Source organism: Mauremys reevesii, linkage group 18, assembly GCF_016161935.1.
Source record: "Mauremys reevesii isolate NIE-2019 linkage group 18, ASM1616193v1, whole genome shotgun sequence".
Lineage (NCBI taxonomy): Eukaryota > Metazoa > Chordata > Testudines > Geoemydidae > Mauremys > Mauremys reevesii.
In genome coordinates, this window is record NC_052640.1 from 25,796,794 (window position 1) to 25,824,793 (window position 28,000).

Consider the following 28,000-nt stretch of genomic DNA (forward strand, 5'->3'; position numbering starts at 1 on the left):
GCAGGCAGCAATGTAGGGGGCGTCACACACTAGCACTTCCACCAGCTTTATCTTCTGCGTGGCTTAAACAACAACAACAACAACAACAAAAAGTCAGCCTCCAAGGTTCTAAATCGAGAACCTTTCACCAGCACTCACTGTAATTCAATCACAAACACTGAGCTATTTATCTGAAGTATCAAATGCATCTGCAAAGCTGAGCTGCGGGTTTTGTAACTCTGCCATTCCTCCACTGCTCTGGGAGCTAGAGTTTTTCTGGGCCTGACTGTAACCTCAAAAAGGTAAAGGGAGAAGAGAATGGGGATGTCATGAGAAGTTAACCAAACTTCCTCAAACTCCTAGAAAATGTGGTCTGGGATTTTCCAAAGAACTTAATGGAGTTAAGTGCCCAAATCCCATTGGATTGCTCTGAAATGTGAACATTAAGGCCTTTGAAAATTACACTTGGTTCATTCTTTGGCACAAAGTGCTGGTTGGCCATTGTTTTTTCTAATGAAGTTCTCATGTGTCTGGAAGTGAGCAGTCAAGGGGTTAATAACTTTATCTATGGACACTGTTCTTTCCCTACTCCTTGACAGTCCCAGCTTGGTTAACCATCTCCTCCTGTCCTTTAAACTCTTTTACAAGGCTCAGCAAGGGAATTCCAACTCTCTCCCAACCCAATCAGCAGCCTCTCATCCATTAGGGCTAATTGACAGCAGGTTCAAGGCTCTTTGTACTGACATAACTTCAAACACTGAGATTGCACAAACTCCCCAAACCACAACTTTCTTTGTTAATCACAGAGCACGAGGGCTAGAACACCACAGGAAGAACAATGCAGTGGCTGAGGCTACCCCATCTCATTTACATGTAACATCTGCAAAAGCAGAAGCAAATGGGCACGTACTGCAGAGATCAAGGCAGTGCTGAGTTTGAGATCTATTTAGCTGTGTTATACCCTGCAGTCACACAGCGTGTCTGTGGAGCTGGGCTGAAATCTGTTTGCTTGGAGATCCTTTCTCTGCTACAGTTCCATTACCATTACTAAAACTCACTCCCCCACCCCCCAAGAGGTTTTAGATACTCCCTTTTATCAGACAACTGGTGACCTCTCACCTTGTATCAGGCCAGCTAAGGCTGGATCATGTCTTGGCTAATCACTGCTGCTGGAGACTGGAGACTTAAAGGTCTCTTTCTACAATGGGAAACTGGGAGATGGGAGTTCTTCCCCCACCTGCTTCCTCTTTCTTATCACTCCCTCCATCCCCCATCTCTCCATTTGCCACCTCTTAGTTTCTACATCTGCCTCTTCCCTCTCTGTATATACAGTATATGTATTTCACTATCTCCTTCTGTCTATCCAGTCCCCTCGACTTCCTCAGTTTCTTTTCCTATCCCCTCTTCACTCAACTGCCTAGGAGAAGAGTCAGCTAGCAGATTGGTTGGAATTTGTACACATGCCTTTTTGTGGGTGGTCCTCCACCTGGGAAGAGAAAGGTAGAGAGTTGTATTTTTGTATCTCCTGCTTGGATACTATTTACTGATAACAGTCTAAGGAAGGTCTCTTGCTGCAAGAGATCAAACAGGACTGGGAATATAGGGGCCAGCTGGTTATTGAGGGGAAGAGCCAGAAAAATGGCCAGGGGACCATTCTGTACGGCTGGGGGGAGGTTCCCCCCCACAATGGAACTTTTCCATTTTTGTCACGCTCCTTTTGCAAGTTTTAATGAAAATTGTTTGGAAATTTTGATTAATAAAAATGTTTAGAAAATTGTCACTTGTTTCCTACCAACCACTAGGGTGGTTGAAAACCTCTTAAGATTTTAATGAAATTTCAAGTTGACCGAAAAAAAAATTAAGTTTTAAAAAAAATTCAGAATACTTTCCCGTTTTTCAGGCAGCTTTGTGTGAAGTTTTGCAAATCTGATAATTGGTCAGTGAAAACTTGGAAAATCCAAGTGTGTCATTTTCAGAGGGGGAAACCATTTTAAAATCACAAATGGACCTATTTTCACTGAAGAGGGTTTTACCACAAAAATAGGATCAGTTGCTAGTGTTCAACAAAATGCAAAAAAGCCCAAATGTTAAGCCTTTCAAATTTTTTGAATATTTCACCCTAGTATTCTGAAGGGAAGTCCTAACCCAGAACTGCAAGGAAATCATCATCATTTCTACTAGTAAGCATCAAGACTGGAAAGTTTTAACACTGATACTACTAGAGTTGGCTGAAGTTTTTTGGTCAACATTTCTTTTCAACCGGAAGTGATCTTTTTATAGAAATGAATATTTTGGGAGGAAAGTTGTTGCTTTCCAAATTATCCATTTTTCAAAAACGTCAGAACCAAAATTGAATTATTTTTTTTTAATTGAAAGAGAGAAAATTTTCCAGGTTCTGGCTTTGTTAAAAACAGAGAAAAGATCCCGAAAATGTCCACAGTTTTAAAAAAAACAAACCTCCACTTCTTTTGAAGATTTTTTTTCTGGAACACACTTGCCATTTTCCTACAAGGACTAGACAGCATTTGAGAAAATATTGGAGAGGAAAGAATCAATGTTGCTTCATCAGAAAAACATTTCAGATGAAGTACTACACTATTCAAGCTCTGGATAGGATTCTTCTCTATATCCTCACTGCAGAATTAGACTGGATTCTTGGTCCTGTCCACACACAAAACTCTCTCATCCAAGAGTAGTGGTGCTTTAAACCCAGGCTCACTCAGACTGGTAACCTGCCCACTTTATAGTGAGGGTCACAGGTTAAATTGCTCAAGTGCTGAGAGTCCTCCAATGCCTTACCCCAATTCTCATGTGCCCAGAGAGACAGGAATCCTCCTACCATTCACTGGGAAGGAAACACACAAGTGCTGCATCACTACGGATGCAGTGGGAATGTCTATACTGCAGTGAAGACACCCATGGCTGGCTAGTGTCAGCTGCCTGCAGCTTGGGCTTCAGGGCTGTAAAATTGCCATGTAGATGCCCGGACTGGAGCCTGGGCTCTGGGACCCTTCCCCCATTGTGGGGTTTCAGAACCCTGCCTCCAGCCCAAGTCCAAGCATCTACACTTCAGTTTTGTAGCCCCACGGCTCAAGCCCCACAAACTTCAGTCAGCTGCCACAGGCCAGACACAGGCGTTTTATTGTGGTGTAGACAGTAACTCAGGAATGGCTTTGCAGTGTGGTGCTCACACCAGGCTAGGCTAACCCAGGTGCCAGTCACTGAGTTACTGAGGCCATACACTGCATAAACCAGGAGCAACTCCAGCACAGGCACAGTCGTTACATCTGCATGCTATAGGTGCAAGGCAGGGAAGTGTCAATCCTGAGACCCCTGAATGCTTGTCAAGCCTGGCTCCAAAGAACTGAAGAGTCGTAACAATGACGGGCTAATGGGAAACTGGGATCAGCATTCAAATTACAGTGATGTGTCCTGGCAATCTTCTGCTGCAAGTCAGTGTCGCCCGCATTCCCATTCAGCGTCTCCCTGCTGCAAACAAACCGCATCCCCAAATACTGCACTCTGCAGAATACTGAAGCCTGTGGTGTATCAGTCAAATTTGCACCCATATACTTTTCCCCCCCTTCAGAACACTGGCTCCACTGTTTTGCTGTCAATCAGTACAACCCATAGGCAGCCTGCTCACTGGGATTTGTGATATAAAAATAACTGATGCCTGAAGAAACAGGGAGTTCTCAAACCAACGTGTTTCCTGTATTATAAATATATCTGCTATGATAGCATCAGTACAAGGAACATCACAACCCCAGAGATTTATAGCAGTTATAGTCACCCAGATTTTATAATACTGATTGCTCTCCATCAGGTTTTCCAAAATATGGTGACCCTTGCACTCACCTCTCTCCTGGTGTGATGGGAGAAGAGACTCTCCAAGGGCATCCCCTGCTGACCATTCTGGGGAAAAGCAGCAGTTGAAATTCCAGGGGAAGCTAGGTTTTCCAGGCTCCACATGAGTCTGAGGGCATATCTATACTACACAGTTAAGTCAATCTAACTTACAGCTGCCACAGTAATTACTTTGCTTGTGTGTATCTACACGTTGCTTCTTGTGTCAGCAGTGTGTCTCTCCACCAGGCGCGCTTGTACTGACCGTACTATCAGCTAAGGGCATTGGGACGGCTTCTGAAAGCCAGTAACAGTCGACATAAGCAACACACTGTCTACGCTGACACTTAGTCAACCTAACTACATCGATGCTGATTCTATGCCACTCGCAGAGGTGGAGGTAAATTGGCGTAGCGCTGAAGTTATGTCAGCTGGAGTGAAATTTAGTGTAGATATTTCCATAGGTTGACGTAAGCTGCCTTGCACCAACCTAGCTCTGTAGTGTAGACAAAGCCTACAGGAGGTACAGGATTCTGTTAAGGCACAAGCAGTTATTGTGCCTTCTTGGGAAGGCATGATCACCCGTGAGATGGGAGATTGTTTTAGGGATTTCTCAAAAGGGTGAGGGGGCCAGTTTTCAGAGAAGGCATGAGATAAAGACTGAACCTCTCACAACACCTTGTTATATTTTTCATTCATATATCTCAATGCATTTTATCATCCCCAATTTTTAGGTGGGGAAACTGAGGCACGGAGCAATGAAGGGTAAGTTGGGGTCTGTTTTCATAGGGACTGCAGGAACCAGTTTGTAGTGGATCAGGAGTGGTGATAGACTCATATTATAAAAGGGGTGCTGTAAAAAAGTGCTTGCTTGTGCGTTCTGGCTACCAAGCAAGATACCACATTCTCTTCTCTCTCCCCACCCCCACCCCCCATACACAATAGCCAGGGGGAAATTCTCCCCTCAGACACACCCAGGTCCAGCTTCCACTGAGTGGAAGTCTGCCTTTACTCCCAACCCACAAACAAAGTCTGGCCTGTTGACTTGAACAGGAGTTGCATCTATGTATCTGCAAGCAGATTTTGGTAATTGAAGTAGGTTTAGGAGCATTCTTCAGCACTGACAATCCCCAGCCATCCCTTAGTGATGGGATCCCATAAAGCCCAGCCTTAGGATTTTTGATAGGGCCATTACGATGATTTTTCAGGATATCTTTGGGGTGTCACCCTTTTCCTCTAGAGCAGAAAATAGAGGTCCCAGGTTAGAGCAGGTTAAAAAAAGACAAAGTTTCCACAACAATTTGTTAAAATATTGAATTTCAACTTAAAAAATTGTTAAAATTTCAAACTATTTTGAGCAGCTCTAGCCCAGTTGACAACATGGTAGATTATTATTGTGGCAGAGCACAGCAGCAAGATCCAGGTCAGAGAAGTTTAAAAAACTCTAGATTTATTTTAAAAGGAAAAGCAACAAGGAATACCGTCTATAACATGACAGCCAACATCTCCTCCACACAACACCTACTCTGACAACTAACTTACAGCTGGAAGCCAGGGGAGTTTTATAGAAGACTTCTTTACCCAGAACACTTTGCATGGAAAGGAAGTCCCGCTCGTCTCCCCAGGTGATTGACACTCTGTTCCACCAATCAGCACTTTCCTTCACTCCTACCCATACAAGAGCTTCACCCCATCCCAGTTATCTCCTGCCTTTCTCCATAGGAAACTATAAACTCCCCAGCACATAGGCACCAAGTCCAGGGGTGCTCCAGGGCTCAAGCACCCATAGAAAAAAAATAGTGGGTGCTTATCACCCACTAGCCACAGCTTTTTGGTGGCTAACGGGAGATGCTTGAGGGAGGGTGAAAAGCACCGAGCAGGGCCTGGGGCGGGGAGAATAATAAAAAAACACAGTCAGTGCCTATGCCCCAGCAGCCAAAAATGTTGCTATACTAGGTGTGCAACGCCACGCCATTGCTCCCCCACCCCCACACCGAGAGACGGATAGGAGATATGCCAAGGATGTACCATCAAACAAACAAGCATAAGTTACAGTGCAACAGCCTCCAAGTTGTGTGCCTTTAGAGAGCACTGGTGAGGCATAAGAAGTGGTCCCTAGCACTTTGGCTGTTGGTAACTGAGCCCTTAGGCTGTCGCCAGTTGTGTCTGGACACTATTCTGACAGCTGAGCCTAGGGTGACTAGATAGCAAATGTGAAAAATCGGGACGGGGGTGGAGCGTAATAGGAGCCCATATTAAAAAAAGCCCCAAATATTGGGACTGTCCCTATAAAATCGGGATATCTGGTCACCCTAGCTGAGCCCTGAGGCTGATCCAGCTGCAATTCAGTTAAAGTCAAGCACAGGACTTAGAGTTCAAGGCCTCTCTTCTTTTCTGACTATAGGAAGTGACAGAGGAGAGTCTTAGTGTTAGGGATATGGCAATAGTACGCTATTATGGTAGGAATCAGCTGTGAGGAAAGCCCCTATCTGGCCCGGGACCGATTATTTGGAAAAGGGTGGAAAAGATTAAGATGCCTCACACTAGAGTGGGACTAAGGAATTTTGGGGTAAGGGGCAGTGCCAGGCATGGAGAAAGGTCCTGCTCAGAGTGGGGCAGAGGATTGGTGCAGGAGCATGAAAAGAACCTCTTCTTGGTGTACATGTTTGAAAGGAGGAGCTCTCTATCCAATGCAAATCCAAGCACTTCGTCATGCCTGAAAGGGTTAATCCCCTAGGCAGTGCACTAAGTGGTCAGCCGCCCAATAAATTTAACTCCAGAAAGACAAACCACAATCATCATTAGTCACGGCTCATTGGCCTGTTAAGGCTCCTCAGTGAAGTTTATCTCTTTGCTTCTGACCACTGGGCAGCCATATTTCATGCTCCGAAAACAGATGACCCCAGAGGTCACTGAAATGAAAGCCCCTATTCAACAGGTCTGTGAAGGACTTGGCATGAGGGTGGAGGGGGGGGAAAGCTGAGGTCAAAACAACACTGAGATACGGCCAGACCTTCAGCCGCTGTCCTGCCAGAGCAGACACACAACACACGCTCAAGTGACCAAGACATGTTAATCCGTTTCAGGATCAGCCAGGGTCAAGCTGGGGCTGGGAGGAACAGTGGCGTAATTAGATCAGGGTGACCTCCATAAAACAGTAATGGGCTTCCACAACAACATTTGCATCTCGTTTCCCATAGTGCTTCACCCCAGTTTACTCATCAGCTGTCTAAAAATAGACACAGCAAAGTGGGTTGTGTTGAAGTGTCAGGGCAGAGGAATCTGCCTTGCTTTGTGACAGGTGTGTATCTCTGGCCATGCAAACACTTTCCAAGGGCTTGGTTGGGTGGGGAACGGGGGAGGAGAGCACCTCTCTGAAATGACTGCTTAAGGGGATGATATAGCTGGTCAAAAATGGTCTCCTGCCTCCCCCCCCCCCCCAAAAAAAAAGTTTCCATTGACAATTTTCAGGATTTTGCATTTTAAAAAAAATATATAAACCAGAAGTTTGGGGGTATTGGTGGTCAAACCCCCAAACTTTTAATTGTCAAGAATCCACTTTTTCCTCTGTGTTTTTTTTGTTTTGTTTTGTTTTGTTTTTTTTTTGCAAAAAAACCTCAAAAGTTGTGGAGAAAGTTTTCCTGTGAAAATTTTCATAAGAAAAAAAAAATTGCTGGCCCCCTTTAATGTGTTCGGGAACACACGTGGGAAGAGAAAGGGGACGGACGGTGGGAAAGATGGTGGGGCAGACTGGGTTGAAAGCTAAAGGGCTCTGCTTGGACCTTCCTAGTGCCTGGACCAAGATTTTTCACATCTAGTTATTTTGGATGCCTCATTCTTGGATTACCCAGCCTGATTCCACTTGAAGGGGCCTGGTTTTCACAAAGTGCAGAGCAGCCACCCTCTGAGGCCTAAGTGCTGCAAGTTAGGCACCCAAAATCACTAGTCATTTTCAGATGTTAGCCCCTACACTGTAAATATGGGAAGCGTATCTGGAGGTTGAGGTACCGGAGCTGAAGTTGGTAATGAGAATATTTATATAGCACTTGCCATCCCATAGATCTCAAAGCGTTTTCCCAAGCAAGCCAAACATCGTCACCTCTGCTTTATAGAAAGGACAAATGAGGGGAAAAGTCTTACCTGCAGTTACACAGCAGTTCAGTAGCAGTGCCGGGAACAGCACTCAGGTTAGTAGTGGAGCAACCCAGGCCCTGCAGCCCGTGGGAACCAGAAACCCAGAGGAACAGAAAGCTGAAGCTGCTGCTGACAGAGAGGGTCTCTGCTGCCATGCAAGGAGATGGCTGTAACGTTACGAGAAAGCTCACCTCACCAGCAGGCTTCATCCAGCTGGATGAAGGAACAGCCCCAACCCACAGTCCCAGAAGCAGAGGGGAGGGAGGAGCAGGCATGGTTCGCCATTGTTGATTTAAGACATGAAGACGGAGCAAGGGAAGCAGAGATGCACACTAAGCCTGGCACCTTTGCCAGTGACAGTATCAGGTTAGTGCTGTTGGACTGCCACCGATGGTGCTCCGGTGTAGAAGGCTCTTTCACACACAGCCCTTTCCCCCAGAGAGGCAAAATTCCAAGGAAGCTCATTGACACATCTCAGTGTTAGAGGTGGCAGCAACTCCAGATTCCCATGAGCACGAATCCAAAGGAAATTTCTATTCAACCATCTAGTCACGATCCTTTCACGTTCACTATTCCTGGACACTAGAGTGCTTCAGACACAGCTGCCCAACAGAAGCACCTGAATACCTCAATAACACGTTCTTGAACAAATTTCCAGAAGAAAGGAAGCAGGAGGTCCTAGAACTCTCACAAGAAGTCCTTTTCTTCTGGGATCCTAACTGTCAGGATGGCTAAGCACTGGAATAAATTGCCTAGGGAGGTCGTGGAATCTCCATCATTGGAGATTTTTAAGAGCAGGTTAGACAAATACCTGTCAGGAATGGTCTAGATCAGGGGTAGGCAACCTATGGCATGTGTGCTGAAGGCGGCACATGAGCTGATTTTCAGTGGCACTCACACTGCCCAGGCCTGGCCACCAGTCTGGGGGGCTCTGCATTTTAATTTAATTTTAAATGAAGCTTCTTAAACATTTTTAAAAAACTTATTTACTTTACATACAACAATAGTTTAGTTATATATTATAGACTTAGAGAAAGAGACCTTCTAAAAATGTTAAAATGTATTGCTGGCACACAATACCTTAAATTAGAGTGAATAAATGAAGACTCGGCACAGCACTTCTGAAAGGTTGCCGACCCCTGGTCTAGATAATACTTAGTCCTGTCATGAGTGCAGGGAAATGGACTAGACGACCTCTCGAGGCCCCTTCCAGTCAGGGGCGGTGAGTTATATGGGCCCGTGGTGCCCGGGCTCCAGCAATATTCAGGGCCTGGGGGCCCGGCTCCACCAATGTTAGGGGCCAGGTCTCCCTCCGCACCCCCTCCCATCCCCAAACTCCATCCCAGAGCCTGCACCTCCACCCCCTCCTGCACACATGCACCCCTGCCCCAGATCCTACACCCAAACTCAGTCCCAGAGCCTGTACCCCAGACCCCTTCCCCACCCAAACTCCCTCCCAGAGCCCAACCTCTCACGCCTTCTGCACCCAAACTCCCTCCCAGAGCCTGCACCCTGCACCCCAATCCCCTGCCCCAGCCCAGGGTCTGCACCCCAGATCTCCTCCCTCCATGAGCCTTAGGCAGGTGGGGGGGGGCGGAGTTTGGGGGGCAGGTTCTGGGGACCACCAAAATTTCTACACACCTGCCACCCCTGCTTCCAATCCTATGATTTCCAGCCTAGTTTTTCAGACTTTCAGCCCTCTCCAAGCCCAGTCAAATGGAAGGCCCTCTATTTTGGGGTGCTTCCATGCTTACACACCTTGTGTCTGTAGGTGCTCCTGATCTCCATTTGGAGCAACTGAAGCTGCAGGTTCTCAGCACATCTGAAGATCGGGCCCAAGATGGACACTCCAAAAGTAAGACACCAAAAAAATAAAATCAGTAAATGCTTTTGAACATTGGAAACAAAAATATCAGTTTCCTACCCAGCTGCTCTGACCATTCTCTCTTAGGTCCTTATCACTGCGGCATCTGAGCACCTCACAATCTTTATGTATTTATCCTCACAACATATCTTGAGGTAGGAACGTGCTGTTACCCCCATTTTACAGATGGGGAAGGGAGGCTCAGAGACTTACCCAGGGACTCACGGCAAGTTTGTGGCAAAGCAAGAAATTAAATCCAGGCTCCCCCAGGCTAGTACCCTAAGCACTGAACCCTCCATCCTCTCCTACTAGCAAGACTAAGTCCAATGACTGCGAGTCCTATAACTCCATTCTTTTCCAACCTCCCAACCAACCCCCCCATACCACATGTGGACTAGCACTCTAGGGAAAGCACCTCAGTCTTTTCCCTCACCATACACAGATACACAGAAACTCCATCTCTTTAATGCTGTAGCTCAACCAGCAACCCAAAGGAAAGGGCAGCAGTACAACTGCATCATAAAAGCATCAATGCCTCATTTTCCTCCTTGGTCCTTTTTTCTTTCCATATACAATATTGAGGGTTAATGAAAGAGAAAGCACAAACCGGGTATGGTGGAAAGAGGCTGGGATGCCTTACCAAACAAGATAGATTTCATATGGAATGGAAGCCAGAGGTAGGGAAAAAAAACAACAAACAAACAAAAAAAAAAGATCAACCCCGTAACTAGCAGTTTATTGTTTAATTATTAGTTGAAATGTTTTTAAAAGTATTGCCTGCTCCAAAAGCCCTACCATTACTTAGATACACCAATTAAACTGATATCCAAGTACCAGCTCCTTAAACACAATACAGCCTTAATCAACACCACAAGAGATGGCTGGGGTGGGAGAAGGGGAGAAAAGGGAAAATGTGTCATGGATTGTCTTTTTCCCCCCTTCCACACCCCAAACATTTTCAGGTTTCCCCCCAAATTGAAATTTAACATTGTCAAATTAAATTCAAAATTTGATTTAAAACAAGAGAACTTTTTTTACAAAATATTTGCAATTTCCTTCCTCCCTTCCCCAATGATTTTAGCCAGCGCTATCACTGGGGAAGGGAGGAAGGAAATTGCAAATATTTTGTAAAAAAAAAGTTATCTTGCTTTAAATCAAATTTTGAATTTAATTTCATCCAAATTTCAAAATTCAGAAGAGTTTCAACCAGCTCTGGAGTTGGCTGGAAAACAAAAGTTGCAAAAAACATCCACAGCTCCCCCCAAAAAGCCAAAAAAGAAAAATGGAATTTCACTTCAGTTTAAGTTGAAATGAAACAAAAGATTCCATTTTATTTGGAAATGGAAATTCAAAACAAGTTGTTCTAAATTTTCCTATCAGAAAATTGTCAATTTTGATATTTTCCCACTTCCCTGTAGAAAAATATGGAGTTTGGGGGGGAAAAACCACCACTATTTTCAAAGGGAATTTTGTTTTTTTGTGAGAAAAAAGTCTGACTAGTCTTAATAATAGGTAACAGTGTGACTTACCAGCTGACACACCCGCCCCCTGCGCCTATGTGGCTGGGTGTGGCAGGGTCTCCTTTTGCACCCCCTGCTGACAGCCACTTTGGCCTTGTGGGGGTCTTTGTAACGTGGCCTTCTGTCTGGGCCACATATAGTTCCAGACATGTCAACTCTCACTCATTGGGTGAGAGACTCGCTCACTAGCACCCTACCTCACTCACATACGTTCCTAAGCTTCTCTCACTCATTTTGAACAAGCATATAAAGATTTAAAATATTGTTACTCAGGCATGGAAAGAGACAACAATACATCGGGGGCCCTCAGAGAAGGGGCCTAGAGCTTGGAAAGCTGCTTTCCAAGCTTGTGTAGTTTGGTAACCATGGAGACTACAGGCCTGCATTCTATATGTGCATGAGAGGAGGCAGGAGGCTACACACTTGTTTTGGTTTGTGTGGATATGAGTCAAAAAAATATGAGTTCTCCCAAAAAACAAGCAGCACGTGATCAAAAGTTTGCAGGCTTTGCAAAAATATAGTTCAAAATGTAAACTTATACTCCACAAATTCATGCCCTTCGTTGCCCCAGTAGCAAGCTTTTAAAAAAAAAAAATGTACGCTGTGTCACCAGGAGCCATCCTGTGACCATTAAGAAGAAAAAGATGTAATTCATCATCTGGAAAGTGAAATACACCACACAAATAGAGCAGTGTCTTCACAACCACAAATTCCTTTTGTCCTTGTGGCAAATTCCTCCCTGATTATGTAAGTCAAATATGTTTAATAATTAGGATTATTATTAATTATAATCATCATTAACCCTCTTCAGGACACTTGAGTTCCCCAGCAGTAATTTGTTTGGTGACTTTTTTCTTTTTAGTAGTAGTACAATAATTTATTCCTAGTACTTTGTCAGAAAGTCTGGTTGCAATGTTTTCAGAAAGTTTTGATTAATTCATAAAAACAATTTTCTGTTGGGTCCAAGGCTTTCTGTTTTCTATACAGTTTTTCATGCATCCTGATGAGGGTTAAATAATTACTTAACTGATGGCTTTATCCAGGATTATTAAAATATAGTATGTAACATATTCAAAGTTATACAGACACAAACTTACAATCCTTATTTCATAGGGACACTATTGTATCATATTACTAACATACATCCTCATGAAAATCTGGTTATACCATGTGAATGTCTTTCAATTGTCTATTAATTTCCCATTTATATATTTAACTTTGCTAAAAACAAAACAAAAATGAATATTTTATCAATGACCTAACACACCACCTGAAAAGTCTCACTTTTTGGCCTTAAATCTCTCTTTGGGGCCATAAATCTCATTCTTTGGGGCAGCAACCCTTGGTATCTCTATAGCTCATACACCAGAAGTGCAACAAAAAAAAAAAAAGGCAGTCCAGTCTTACTCGGGGCATTCAGTCCAACTTTAGACTCACTAGTCCTTACCCTTGCTATCAGGAGGTTTCAATAGCCCTAACCCCTTAGCAGGGAGTTTCTGCTCTACCTTCCTCAGCAGGCTAGTGGGGGAACCTAGGGCCTCCCTCTCCACAGGGTTCTGGTCCAGGACCTCTTTAATAAGCAGTAAAGCAGTAAGGGGTCTGGATAGTCAGGCATCCCTCAGCCACTTCCTACCGTGCTCTATCTAAGGCCTTTCTATTCCTTTAGCCTCTTCACAAGCTCCCAGTGGATCAGCTGCTCTCTCTCTCTCTCTCTTCCCAAGCTCACTGCAGAGCTTAGCACTTTCTGCCCCCCAGGCAGCCGTACTGCAGGAGAGTTTTCTATTCTTCCCTCGTAGTAGGAGCCATCCTACTCCCCCCCAGAGACTCCTGGGCAGACTTCCATCCCCCAGCTTTCCTTCACATCTACTTGGGCTCCCCATGGCAGGCCTGTCTACCTTCCACCAGGGCAACTGTCCACTTCCTGGATCCCAACAGGACCAGGGAGGCTGTCTACCAGCAGACCAACTCCAGACTGTGGTACTAGCCACACTCCTCTCACTGAGGGCCAACTAGCCATCAATTCTCCTTCCTGGTCAGCCCCTGCCTGAGCTGGCTTCAGCCTTTGCAGTGCCTCTATCCAGGCTTAACGCCTACTGCAGGTGCAGTAAGACAGGCAGAATGACTCACCCCTTCTGGTGCAGTGTGGAATGGGTACACCCCAACCCCAGTAACACAGCATTACATTTTGAAAACCCCTTGGGGCAGATTCTTAGCTGGTGCCAATTGCTATAATTCTATTGAAGTCAAGGGAGTCACACTTGATCTTGGTATACAAGCTTAGTGGCATAAGGTGAAATTCACCTCAGCACAAAAGTCCCTCATCATCAGTTAAACGCTTTGGGGTTTGTAGGGAGCATTTGTTTCTTTGTTTAACTTTGCCTGCAGCTGGTGATTTTACTGAGGATAACTGATATTTCCAATCTGGAGGAGGTTTCATACCTGATAATATCAATTTCATGGCACCACGGGTCAAATCTGGGGCTGAAGCCACTTTGCCATCAGTGCCTCTTTAAACGATGCTCCTTAAAAGCAGCTCTCCTAATTAAGCTGATGTGTGCTCTCAGGCACCATAAATCAGGAGGTACTAAGTAATGGCTTTTACAGTGAGGGAATCTGAAGAGTAGGAAGTAACCAGAGGAGCCCCAGCTAAAGTTCTGCTGAGGTAATTCAGTTAAAATCAGCTTGCCTGTATCTCATTTTAAAATGGCTATTTATTCATATATTTATTGCAAAGTACATCACAGGCCATTTTAATACAACGCAATGGAGATGCAGTGATTTGGGACATCAGATTCCCATCCCACATTACAGCTGTTTAAGAATGCTAATAATGGTGCAACTACATTGCAAACAGGTGCAGTAGATTCTACCCTGCACAGCTGCCACTGTCATGTGATATCTCAGCTGGAGGGGGAAGAACTCTTCCAAAGGGGGTGGAGAGATGATGGGCCCTTGGCAGCTCCATTCCCTTTCCTCCCCCCAGTGATACTCCAGTTTGACTTGCTGCAGGCTTTTGGAAGGAGATTCAAGTGGTTGTCTGACCTGGGTCTGGGTGTTTCAGTTCTTTGCTCGCAATCATCTTGCAGATGGCTGAACTCAAACCAGCACAGTGGAATGAGCCATTCTAAGGCAGTGGGGACAGCTGTAAGAATTAGGCCTCTGTGTATGAATTCCGATGCACAATCAGCTTCCCTACATGCATCTTACGTGGGTAGCCCTTTAGTGCTGGTAAAGGCTGTTGGGGTCCTGGTCGCTCACAGGTATAGTCTAGCCAGCATCAATGCAGCTGCCTCCCAGTCTGTCCTCACAATGTGACTGAAGCCTGACCTGGAGCCAAATGAAAGGCACTCTCTGCTGAGAAGTGGGTTTTGTGATGTGGACACCTGTTCAGCAACAGCTAGACTCAGACCCCACTGTTCCCATTTTAAGTCTCCTCTGCGAAACAGGAGGGTTTGGAGCTGACCTGCAGCTGGTGCTTTCTACCCCAAGTGGAAGTTAGCCATCTCCTTAACACTACCACCTTCTAATAGCACAGTGACCCCTGAAAGGGACACTCAGTCAGCGATTGGTCAGATGGAGCAACACTACTTTCCATAGCAAGATCTTACTTCCTGTGGAGTGTTGGCCTTTCCAAAGAATGATCCAGGCCAAACCTAATTAGGTTGTGAGAGCTAATAGGCTCATAGTAAACTAGGTAATCTATCATAGTAGATAGATTACTATTTTTATTATGTAAACTACATTTACTATCTGCTTGAGGTACTTATATAGCCCCATTTCCATAGTATTTGAGCACCTCATGATCTTTGAGACATATTTATTCACACAATGCCCCTGCAAGGTAGGGCAGTGTTGTTATCCCTATTGTGAAGATGGGTACTACACAACAAAACAACCCATCCTAGTGAGTTCAGGATAGAATATCAGGGCTGGAAGGGACCTGAGGAGGTCATCTAGTCCAACCCATTGCTCAAAGCAGGGCCCATCCCTAACTAATCTCCTGAAGGATTGAGCTCACAACCCTCAGTTTAGTAGGCTAATGCTCAAACCACTGAGCTATCCCTCATTTGACTAGCATCCCTGGAGCTCAACATAGCAGTGCAGTGTCCCTCTCAGAGGTTTCTATGCTATTGGACGGTGATAATGGTAATGTGGTGGCTAAATTTCAAGGGAGAGGAGGATTGGCAGTGTAGACATACACAGAGAGACTAAGAGACTTGCCCAAGGTCACATTGGAAGTCTGTTGCAAAGCAGGGAATGGCACGCCTATTTCCCAAAGCTTAAACTAGCACTCTCACCACTAGACCATACTTCCTCTCCCCTAGGCTGCTGACACATGATGATAACAATAAGGTGTGAACTGAAGGGCTCTTGTTAAGGAGAGCAGTGGGGAATACCAGCGCAAGAATATGAAAGATACAGTGCCCATGGAGGCTATAGGTGGCATTACTTTTATTCAGTTCTATTTGTTTACGGGCTGTACTGTAGCATCCGACTGGCTGTGAGAACCTGGGATGAGACGGTCTAAAAGAGGAGGAGGGAAGAGACCTTTTCACTTCAGTTTATTTCTTTACAATTAAAACCTTTAGATAAAAGAAAAACACAGTTAGAGGCTGGTTATTTCCCCAGCTGCACACAAGTTAGTGATTACCAGTGCCACAGAAGTGACCTCCCCTCCCGAACTACTCCCTACATATGTGCATATGGAACGCAGAAGACTTCATCCCTCCTGTCAGACCCCCACCCCAGACCAATCCAATTACCTTATTTGGGTACAAGTAGCTTAATTGCATACCAGTTTTTTCTTCTCACTCTTCCCCATCTCCTGCCAGCCTTCCCTCCTCCTGCCAGTCGGGCTATCTGCCTTAGCGCCAACTGCTTTTACCTGGAATCCTTGAGTCAAGAAGGCAGCAGGACAGTATACAACAGCCCAACTGCAAGAATAGCCTGATAGAGAGAGACTCAGGAGGACAGGCATGGTGCAGAAGGAAAATTTACAATCACAGGCCTGGGCCTCCTTCTTATTACATTTTACACAGAGCAAGCTAGATTGAGTTACAGCTGAGTTCCCATCTGCTTTACCGGTGCTGTTTCCAGACCCGAGGATCGCAGGGTTAGTCATGGAGATGTCTGCTGCAGCTGTTGACAAACAGAGATTTATAAAAAGAGCAGGAGATATATCATATTCTCAGAATGGGATTTAGACGTCCCAGCTCAATCCAGAATTAAAGAAGCCCAGCTAGCTTTTCCCCAGCCCCATGGATATGTAATATTAATGAAATCCAATTAATCTCTTTGTTATGCTGAATAATTCAGGCATTTTTGTGTGTGTTAGCCTGCTACACATTTGCCCTGTGCCTTGTGTCATCGTTTGTATTGGTATAAAGTAAGAGTTATTTCCTGTTGTTCTGGTTTGATAATTCTTTGTTCCCATAGAGCAATTGTGAATGGGTCCCTCTGGGATTAACTCCTCTAAGATTTAGCCCAGGTAAGTGAAGGTGACCATTTCTATGTCTTTCTTTGTTTTAAAAGATGGATTAATTTCAAGAAAAAGCCAAAGCTGACTCGAGAGATTGGAAGAGGAAACAGGACCTTGTTGCATCTCTACTTGAGTATAGATTGAAGCTCACCCAAGTTGGTAATTATTGATAGTCTTCTCATACAATGGCTGTTTTTTTCCTTGAATGAAATAAGTTGATGGGTTTTGGTCTACTTTCTAGTCAACAGCTGTCCACATCCCCGCACTACCTATAACTGGAATTCCCAGCTGAAGGGACCCATTCTGATGAGACTGAGTTCTCAGTTTTGAAGACCCAGTGGGTTCAGGATGTTTGGACCTGCTCTGTATATGTTAAATATCCAAAGACCTTGGTGCTCACTCAAAACAAACTCGAACTCCAAATCTTCTGAAATTCATCCATTAACATAAGGAAATGAGATATGGTCCCAAGCTAAACTCCCATGTCCCAAAAGACCCAAACATTGGTATATTCAAGATCTATATCCCACTTTTGCAAATGGGTCCCAGGTTTATAATGGAACAAACTGAAACTTCAGATCCAAATTTGGATGTATTGTGAATGTGAACTTTGCAGTTTGGTACTATTTGTAATAAAGACAAATTATTTCTGGTTCTGTTGGTCCCTGAATAGTCCATGAAATATTCAGGGCTAAATTAAAACTGGGAAACAGGAGTATCTTACCTGACCATAACATTTCCTCAGTTGTTCGGACAGTATTAACAAGAGAGAAAAGAGGCTGCTCCAGATTAGACGCCAGGCTGGACCCCAGAAAAATCTCCTCTAATCACGGACAGGGTTTTGCTGTATTTTATACAGCACATTGGAACAAAATGTTTTCAAAGCCATTTTACTGAGCCCTCTGCTGGAGCCAAGACAATGCTTCAAGCAAATAAACTGCATAGTCATAAAACTCAAATAAAACCACAATGAGATGCAAGGAGATAACATGCTGGCCCCTCACTTCTGGAACATTCTGTGTAAAGACTTCTTGAGTCACAAATGAAATAGTTTGGAAGGTTCTCAGGTTAGTCTCTACTGGATAATTGTCTTTGTCAGAAAACCACCAGAAAATGTAACTCTTTTCCATAACTGACTGTCTTTGTTCTGAAAAGACCCTAGAAGTGAAATAACGGGTGTGCTGGAAAAAGAGCTACTTGAAAAATGCTAAAAAATTGTGCACTGGAAATGTCTTATTTTTCTCTTAATGTTTTCAAAATTTCCCAGGGAAAATGTTTTTTTTTTAAATTAAAAACCTCAAAACAACAACAAAAATGTTTTTTTTTCAACATAAATATTTGATTTTGAAAACCAAACATTTTTACCAAAAAATATAGGGTGTTTTTTTTGTTGTTGTTGAAAAACCAAACAATTTCAATGTAAGTGACTATTTTAAATTAATTTTGGTTGAAAAGTTCATTGAAAAAAAATATTGTGACAAAAAAATTGTATAACTTGAGATCCTGGTACCTTGGCAGAGATGGGTGGAGAATCCCAGAATGGAATATAAAAGAGTGCTGTGGGTTAAGGTAAAGATGTGTTGACCGTAGCTAGGGCAAGACTTGAATAGCAGGAGTGACATAGAGATGGGGAGGAAATAGTTTTTCCCATCTGGTGAGAAGTTTCAAGATTTCAAAAAAATTTCTTGCCCTGTGAATTGGGCTGAAAAGTTAAAATCTTGAAAAAATTCATAAACTGAAAATAATAATAATTTAAAAATTGGATCAGGTCAATTGAAACATTTCATTTTGATAATTTAAAAACATTTCATTTTATTTTTGACTTTTATTTAAAAAAAACCTACCAATTATTTACATTTTTTAATGAAAAGGCGCTTTAACCCAAACCTGGAATTGTTTCCATTTACAAAATGTCAAATGAGACATTTTGACAATTTCAATGCTTTTTTAAAAATTTGTTTGAAACAGAAATTCAGCAAAACTGGCCCTTTCCTGACAGACAGCTAAGGTTTCAACAAATTGGGATTTTCCAACAAAAAAGTTTCATCAAAAAGTTCCTGACCAGCTCTCAGGTGCAGGTCCGGACTGCAGAGAAAGGTGGGAGAAACTTGTGCAGTGCCTGACTGTGATTAATGTTCTCAAACGCCTGCTTCCAAGAACATCACATTCATCTCCCAGAAACTAAATTTACCAAAGAGCCATCAAACTTCCATAGGAGGTGTCCCCCAGTAAAGCTGTGCCCCTCATAAGCTGGCCTTCCCCATTCCTGACACTTGAATGTGAAAGAAGCCAATGGACTTCCGTATTGGGTAGGATGGAAGCAATTGATTTATGCACAAGAGGACGGTGTCACAGGCTGACTGGCTTTTTAAGGCCAGCCAGAATCAGCCCTGGCAGCTATCCCCCAGCTGAATGTGATATGGAGACTTTATTATAATGACTGGCCCCACTGTGAGGAGATCTGAGACGACTGCATAAACGGAGTGGAGAACTCAGTTAGAGGAGGATCCCAGGAGGGAGGGAGTTCCTGTGCTCTGGGAAGGGCCTGGGGAAGGTAAACTGAAGATAGCGTGTGGGTGTGGGACTAGAAAAGGAGCAAGGCCCAGAAATGCAATCCTGAGGGGTGGGTGTTCCAGTAGAGAAAAAAGGTGCAGAGAGAATTTAGGGAGAAGTGAGAGGCCTGGGAGCCAGAGGAGGGGCTGCGTTTAGCACAGGCTGCAGGGCTGCAGCACATGGGGCTTGGCGGTAGGAAGTGTCCCAGGGAAACAGCAGCATGTCTGACGGAGCAGACCCAGCTACTCACTATGGGGGTCTCTGGGCCAGAATGCAGAGCAGAGGGTGGGCCTGGGTTCCCCTACTAGCTCTGAAGAAAGGGCGTACAAGCCCACAATAAAAACTATTGAGTCCAGGGGGCCTGGAGAATGAGCCTAAAGGACTAACCCAAGAGAGAATAGCCCAAGAGGGGCAAGAAAAATCTTTTGGGTTGGGATTTTTTTGTTGCACTTTTTTCATCCCAGAAGGGGTCCAGACTAGACAGGACTTAGCAAGAGGGCTGTCCCTCAGGTCATCACAGGACCTAAGACAGGGGTGGGTAAATTATGGCCCAGGGGCCACATCCGGCCCTCCAGACCTTTTAATCTGGCCCTCGAGCTCCCGCCGGGGAGTGGGGTCTGGGGCTTGCCTCACTCCACGTGGCTTCCAGAAGCAGTAGCATGTCCCGCCTCTGGCTCCTATGCATAGGGGCAGCCAAGGGGCTCTGCATGCTGGCCCCACAGCTCTCATTGGCTGGGAACCGTGGCCAATGGGAGCTGCAGGGGCAGTGCCTGCAGACTGGGCAGTGTGCAGAGCCGCCTGGCTGCACCTCTGTGTAGGAGTTGGAGGGAGAACACACTGCTGCTTCTGGGAGCTGCATGAGGTAAGCGCCACCCGGATCCTGAACCCCGACCCCCTGCCCCAGCCCTGATCCCCCTCCTGCCCTCCGAACCCCTCGGTCCCAGCCCAGAGCACCCTCCTGCACCCCCAACCCCTCATTCCCAGCTCCACCCCAGAGCCTGCACCCCCAGCTGGAGCCCTCACCTTCCCCCTACCCACACCCCAACCTGCTGCCCCAGCCCAGAGCCACCTCCCACATCCTGAACTCCTCATTTCTGGCCCCACCCCAGAGGCCACCCCCGCAATTTCATAAGCATTCATGGCCTGCCATACAATTTCTATGCCCAGATGTGGCCCTCAGGTCAAAAACTTTGCCCATCCCTGTTCTACACTCAAGAATACCCCCAAACAATGGCCAAATATGTTGCAAATAATCATGGTAGCTGCTGCAGAGCCAGGACTCCTGGGTTCTTTCACTGATTTGATGTGTACAATACTGAATTGTGTGTTCTGCGCTAGGCATGGTTCTATGTGGTTCCCCCATTTCCAATCCATGCTTCCCCCCATCAAAATGTACGTCCTGGCCTGTTATTGAGCTCCTTTAAATATATATGCCCAAATATTTTTAATATGGGGGAGGGAGAGGAGTGGGAGTGGATGGAAGAAAATAAATTCCCCTTCACGTAATCATCGAAGGAGGACAGTTCTGAACAATGACCAGACCATCCCCGCACCGACGATGACAGCAATTTCAGACTTATCACGCCCCAGCACTATATTAAGGAACTGAGATTACATTGTTATTCATTAGGGCAACATCTGTTGGGAATCAGCACGGAGCAGCTCAATGTGATTGCTGAAAAAGCACTGTGACGGGTGCAGGAAGCGTCTCCCCCACAGCTTACGGGCCTGTGCCCTTCCTGAGGTATCTTGTGGCATATGGAAATCAGTGGCATTGAATATACAGTAAGCAGTCACTCACCTTTGTGCTAAGGGGCGTGTGCTGGAAGTAGAGAGCGATAGGTGCATTTACCTGGGTTAGACCTCAGGGAGGTGTGGGTGTGCAAGGTAAGTTCTGCTTTGTGTTGGGTACCAGCTCAGTTCACCAATGCCTTGCGAATGGGAAACGTCTCTGAGATTTACCTTCCACCCCTGAACTTGCCACAAGCCCATCACTGCCTGTCGTTGCTGCGGCAAGTCTCTCTGGAGGGTGCTGAGAACCCTGATGGAAAATATTCATTCATTGATTCACCGGCACCCACAAAGCATCCAGTCCAATTAGTGATAAATAATGTATGCCATTGAATGCTGAGGCTGGGACCTGGCAGGGACAGTATTGATCCAGGGCAGGGAAGGGAATGGGCAGCTGTTTCCGTAGTTGGAGTTATAGAACCTGAACTGAGGAGTTGATCCTTCCATTAAAAAGAAGGGAGGGATGGCCAAACACTAAGTGAACACGGTCTGAGGTCTCAGTACCGGCACACAGCAAAGGGGCAGCCTTATCTTATTCTGTACAGACAGGGCCAAATTCTGTGTTCAAACATGCAACTCTCATTGATGGGAAAGGAGCCACCTGCATGCACCCCACTGTAGAATTTAATCTGTTGATTGCAGTGGGAGCCATCTGTGTGTATAAGAGGGGAGGTTGTAGCCAGGGGCGGCTCCAGGCCCCAGCACGCCAAGCGCGTGCTTGGGTCGGCATGCCATGGGGGGCGCTCCGCCGGCCACCGGGGGGGCGGCAGGCAGGCTGCCTTTGGCGGCATGCCTGCGGAGGGTCTGCTGGTCCCACAGCTCCGGTGGACCTCCCGCCGCTGGTCCCGCGGCTTCGGTGGAGCCGCGGGACCAGCGGACCCTCCGCAGATGTGACGCAATAATGTAGTTATAGTGGATGCTGACTTTCAAAGCTCAGCAAATGTGGTCACAGCATGGGCCCACCCTCATAAGTCAACACCCAGTACATGGAAAATAAAGACCCAGTCCTGAAGTCTCATGTGAGAACTCCCACTGACGTCAATGGAGGTGGCAGGATTGGTTACCTAAATACCTTTGAGGAGCTGGGCAAACACCCCATTGATTTCACTGAGAGCTAGGTGTCTAAATACCTTTGAAGATCTGGGCCTTGGTGCCTAACAAAAAACAAGGCTACCATGAGGTGCAAGAAGTTACATTAGTGAAACATTAAGGCTGAGAATTTAAACAAACTTCAGAAAATGCAGAGGTTCAAGTTCTCGTGGAAACTCAGGTACATGGCACGTCTCTGCTTACGGCTGTGTGTGTATTCATCAGTAGTAGGCTAGATCATATGCCCAATGCAGTCAGCACATGGTTAATTTGGAAATGTAAACCTAGGATTTCCTGACTTCCGTGCCCTTAAATTCTCAACCTTACATGGGCAATAAAGGTCTGGGGGAGGGGGAGTTTGGTTATCTAATTTCCTTGTTTTTATAAAAGGGAAGGAAAGGAAATAGGGAAGAGAAAATAAAGAAAAAATGTAATTGCTTTCACTGATGCCTTGAGATCCTCCCTCTGTCCATCCCTATCAGATCAAGAATCCTATGAGAAAGAGTTGGTGGAGGATGGGCAAAGAGTTGCAGACCGATGGATTGCAGTATCTTGCTTTAACCAAACCCAGTCATGGTGTCTTCTCTTTAATGGTCATGGTGTTGGTCCTAGTTAAGTCAACTGGAGGTTTTCTATTGACATCAATGAGAGCTTTGGATCAGGCCCGAGTATTGCGGGTCACCGTACAGTGAAGAGAGAAGAGGGGAAATTCCACAGGGTATAGTTGATTCAGGAGCACAAAGCTGACACCCCCTTTGGAACAATAGTGTCGTTATTACAGGCAAAGGAAATATATTATTTCCACTTCAGGATGTTTATTTGACCCATGGTGGTAAAATATTATTTACTTGCCAAAGTCCCAGTGGGGTGGTAAAAATATAAATACCACATATTATTATGTATTTGTTCTGAAATGTGGTTAATGACTGTGTTTATTGCAGCTGGCCCCTGCTTAACAGGATATGGGGCCTGTTGTGAAGCATAAAACTACTGCAGAAGGATGCAGCCAGAGCGATTCTGTGCTGAATCTTTTCAGGACTTTCAGCAGCACTGAAAATTGCTCATTCTATTCTAACTGCCACAGGCCATGCCGAGCCCCAGATGGATTCCAGGCTGCCTGCAGAACCCAGAGAGGGGACAAAGTCATGAGGGGCTGCACCAGCCGAGGACCCCGGAGACCCAGGGGAACTGTGGACTCCGCTGAGGAAGACAGGGTAGGGAGCAGCCCAGGGGACTTAGACATTGCTCTGGTTGGAGAACCGGGAAACAGGTCAGCATGTTTTGGGGAGATCCCCACTGAGTCAGAGCTGAGCACCCTCACCACTGCCAGGGCCCTGGACAGGGACTCAGAGGAGCAGGGAGGGCCCAAGTCCCCCTACCTGGGTGCCACACACCCCTAGGTGGTGCCCCACTTGCCCAACAGGACAATAGGCCACACCGCTCCATGAAGGTAGGTGACTATCAGTAGGCCACACAGCCTCACAGAGGTGGGCGACTTTATTGACTCCAGCCACTAGGCCATACTATCACGCCTTATAGTCTGGGTCATCAGCATAGGACCTAACCAGCTCCAGTACAGCCTTTCCCTTTCTTTTAACCATACGTGACCTGACCTCCATGATAGGGTGTATCTATGTCATGACAATGGCCATTACAAGTGCACTATATGTTCAAGGGCCCCAGCCAACTTAAGCTGATGTGTTGCAAACAATTCTGTACTGCTGAGTGTGTGGTCTGCAGGCATGTGTAGCAGGGAGTCATCTACTATATGTAAAAAGTTAAATAATTTTGCCACTTGCAGTTCAGAAAGCTCAATCAAAGAGCGTAAGTCCATGTTAGAAAGAGAGGCTGTATCTACGTGGCAAAAAACAAAACTCTCAGAGGGAGTCTCCAAGCCTGGGTCTCCAAACACAGGCTCACGATATGGGGATGAAAACATTATAGTTGTTCCTACTCAGGCTCTGAGATGGGGTGAGGGAGGCAGCTCTTAGAGCCTGGGCTCCAGCCTGAGCAGGAATATCTACACTGCTGTTTTCAGCCCCGTAGCATGAGCCCAAGTCAGTTGACCTGGCTTTGAGACTTGTGGCCACAGAGGTGTTTTTGTAGTGTAGACGTACCCAGGGTGCCTTTTTTAAATTTTAAGGGCTAGACGCTGAATTCACTAGTGCAGCTGAAAGAGGGAAAAACACAGGAGCAGATCAGCTATTAAGTATGCTGCTCCAGCCACACACCTCCTAGCCCTCGAACACCCCCACCTCCAAGGACTACATCTGCCAACACATGCTGGTGAAACCTCCCTCCCCAAAACAATCTCCAGCCCCTTTGTGTCACAGAATCATAGGACTCGAAGGGACCTCGAGAGATCATCTAGTCCAGTCCCCTGCACTCATGGCAAGACTAAATATTGTCTAGACCATCCCTGACAGGTGTTTGTCTAACCTGCTCTTAAAAATCTCCAATGATGGAAATTCCACAACCTCCCTAGGTAATTTATTCCAGTGCTTAGCTACCCTGACAATTAGGAAGTTTTTTTTCAATGTCCAACCTAAATCACCTTGCTGCAATTTAAGCCCATTGCTTCTTGTCCTATCCTCAGAGGTTAAGGAGAACCATTTTTCTCCCTCCTTCATGTAACAATCTTTTATGTACTTGAAAACTGTTATGTCCCTTCTCAGTCTTCTCTTTTCCATACTAAACAAACCCAATTTTTTCAATCTTCCCTCCTAGGTCATGTTTTCTAGACCTTTAATCATTTTTGTTGCTCTTCTCTGGGCTGTCTCCACTTTGTCCACAACTTTCCTGAAATGTGGTGCCCAAAACTGGACATAGTACTCCAGTTGAAGCCTGATCAGCACAAAGTAGAGCAGTAGAAGTCTTGCTTACAACACTCCTGCTAATACATCCCAAAATAATTGACACACATTTAGCTTGAGATCCACTATGGTCCCCAGATCCCTTTCTGCAGTACTCTTTCCTAGGCAGTCATTTTCCATTATTTATGTGTACAACTCATTGTTCCTTCCTAAGTGGAGTACTTTGCATTTGTCCTTATTGAATATCATCCTATTTTCTTCAGACCATTGCTCCAATTTGTCCAGATCACTTTCAATTTTAATCCTATCCTCCAAAGCACTTGCGACCCCTCCCAGCTTGGTATCATCTGCAAAATGTATACGTGTACTCTCTATGCCCTCATCTAACTCATTGATGAAGATACTGAACGGAACCAGACCCAGAACTGATCCCTGCGGGACCCCACTCGTTATGCCCATCCAGCATGACTGTGAACTCTCTGGGACCGGTTTTCCTACTAGTCATGCACTCACCTTATAGTTGCTCCATCTAGGTTGTATTTCCCTAATGTGCTTATGAGATGGTCATGCAAGACAGTATCAAAAGCCTTGCTAAAGTCAAGATATACCATATCCACCACTTTCCCCACATCCACAAGGCTTGTTACCCTGTCAAAGAAAGCTATCAGGTTGATTTGACGTGACTAGTTCTTGACAAATCCATGCTGACTGTTACTTATCACTTTATCTATTATCATATAGAGGGCTGATCCCAGCTTGGGGTCTGGCCCTTGTTTTCTATAATGATTCTTTTATATCAACATAGGACAGTCAAACTGGCTTCTGAAAAATCAGCTGGTGGGGCCATTTTGATAGTTAAAACATAATGTCTGATAGCCTAAATGCCAATTTAAACCATGAGTCCCTCTCAGAGGGTCTGTTAAGCCCTGTAATTGATCCATTTGGTACATGAATACTCGCTGATGTTACAGTCATATCCGTACTCCTGCCATCATACATTTCTTGTTCTGACAGGCTTAGCTGGCAGTACATTTGCCCTGGAATCAAAAAGTTGTAGGCTCAAGTCCCCTATTAACAGGATAAGGGTATGGTTAGATTGTCTATGCTGTAATCCACGCAGGCCCTCATTCTTCTCTCTGGTGGCTATGTAGATGCAAGTTAAAGTTGGAATGGCACTTTTCAGAAAGAGTAGAACTGTCCTGACTCTGTATGTATATATCTGTTATCTACCTTATAGATCAGGGCCCCAAGTCCGTGTGCTAGTGCTGTACAAGCATATAATAACAAGACATTCTCTGCCAAACGAAGCTTAAATATTTATCTCCCTTGTCTGTCTTTGTTCTCCACTTTTCCTTAAGACTGCTGTGTAGACCTTCTATCCAATAACAGATTCTGAATCTTCCCCCTGCATTTCAGCGACTGATCCCTTCCTATGCAGTGGAGTCCTTTTGATGAAAGGAGCTACAGTATATAAATATAAGGGTATAAATTTTATTAGTAACACCAGCATCCTTGTCAAAAAAATCTTTCTAAGTTCACAGCCGCATGCTGAGCAGCAGCTGTATTAAGCCTGGTCTACACTAGGCGTTTAAACCGGTTTTAGGAGCGTAAAACCGATTTACCCAAACCGCACACTACTACTAGGAGGCTTATATATATTTTATTGCTCTTTTTTTTTAAACTCCTCCCTCCCTAGGAGAGGGAGGAGGAATGGCGTATCGTATCATATCATATTAGATTAGTTTTGTGGTGGTGTGGGCGATCGCATGGCCTCGGCCGCTCCCCAGTACCAGTGACCGCTCCCCAGTGACTGACTGGACGGATGAATCTGTAAACAGGAAAAGTGAAAAACAGGAAACTTTGTTTAATTTTGAATATTTCCTGTTTTCCCAGCGTGGAGCGCACGAATGGCGGCGATGAAAAAAAAAAAAAAAAAAAAAAAAAAAGAACGGACCGGATGTGGATGTGATGGCTGTAAGGTAAGGCATCGCAAAATCCGCAGATCCGCAGAAGAGAAAGAAGAAAATAATAGAATCAAATTTAAGAACAGCAGGACAGCAGCGGACAGCGTGACTCAGCGCGTGACAAGCGCGTGAAAAAAGAATCAAAAAATGGGAAATGGGCGGGACTGGACTGGCCTCATGGACCTATCCACTGTCAGCCAGCCCCGAAAGTATTGCTGCTTTGGCTGAATCAACTTCAAATCAAGTCAACATGTGGGTCAGGGTCAGGCAGCAATCACACACCCCCACACACACACACACACCCCCCAAGACCCCACAACAATCCTCTGACTCTTTTTTTCAATCCTCTCTTTCTTTTACTGTGCACCAGATAAGACCGATGGTGCAGCACTCAACACCAACATCCCCCAGCCTCGCTGGCTGGGCTGGGTACAGTCCCACTCATCAGCTCACTCCATCATCAGGTACTTGGCCTATGGGGCAGTAAAACAGTGCAAAAACAACCAGGTCACTTGGGGTTGCAACGTCTCAGTCGACTGTCGTCTGGTCCTGGTAACTGGTCCTAAGTATGGTGGTTAATATTTTTCTAGTAGATATAAGCAGCCTGGCTGCATCAGGGCTCACCACCCATTCATGTGTGAAAAGAAAAGATGCATTTGATGCCCTTGATGGAAGAGAGATGCTGCTCTCCTTACTATCCTGCTCCTTACTATCCTGTCTGGACTATCTCACTAGCTGGACTGTCACTCTCATCACTAACTTCTCACACAAGTATTCCTGTATCTTTTGCAATTCACTGTGTCTATTCACCACAGCTGGTGGGGACGGGAGCCCAGAAGAGGAGGGAGAACAGGTGAAATGGTGAGGAGAGCAGGGGCATGAGCAGCCCTGAGGGTTGTTGCAGAGCAGCAGGATTCTGCAGGATCTGACTGAGAGCAGCTGTGCTCTCTGGTTCTCTGACATCTCTC

General features: G+C 45.4%; 1 long non-coding RNA gene across 2 annotated transcripts in view; it reads right to left on the bottom strand.

The window, feature by feature from the left end:
- LOC120386352 overlaps positions 1-13,586 on the bottom strand; it is a 32,490-nt gene extending 18,904 nt beyond the window's left edge. For both annotated transcript variants that reach the window (XR_005589674.1, XR_005589673.1), the window contains exons 1-2: positions 13,471-13,586; positions 9,718-9,806 (exon numbers count right to left, since the gene is read on the bottom strand). This is a non-coding gene — a long non-coding RNA (uncharacterized LOC120386352). The remainder of the gene's footprint in view (positions 1-9,717; positions 9,807-13,470) is intronic.
- Between the last annotated feature and the right edge of the window lie 14,414 nt (positions 13,587-28,000).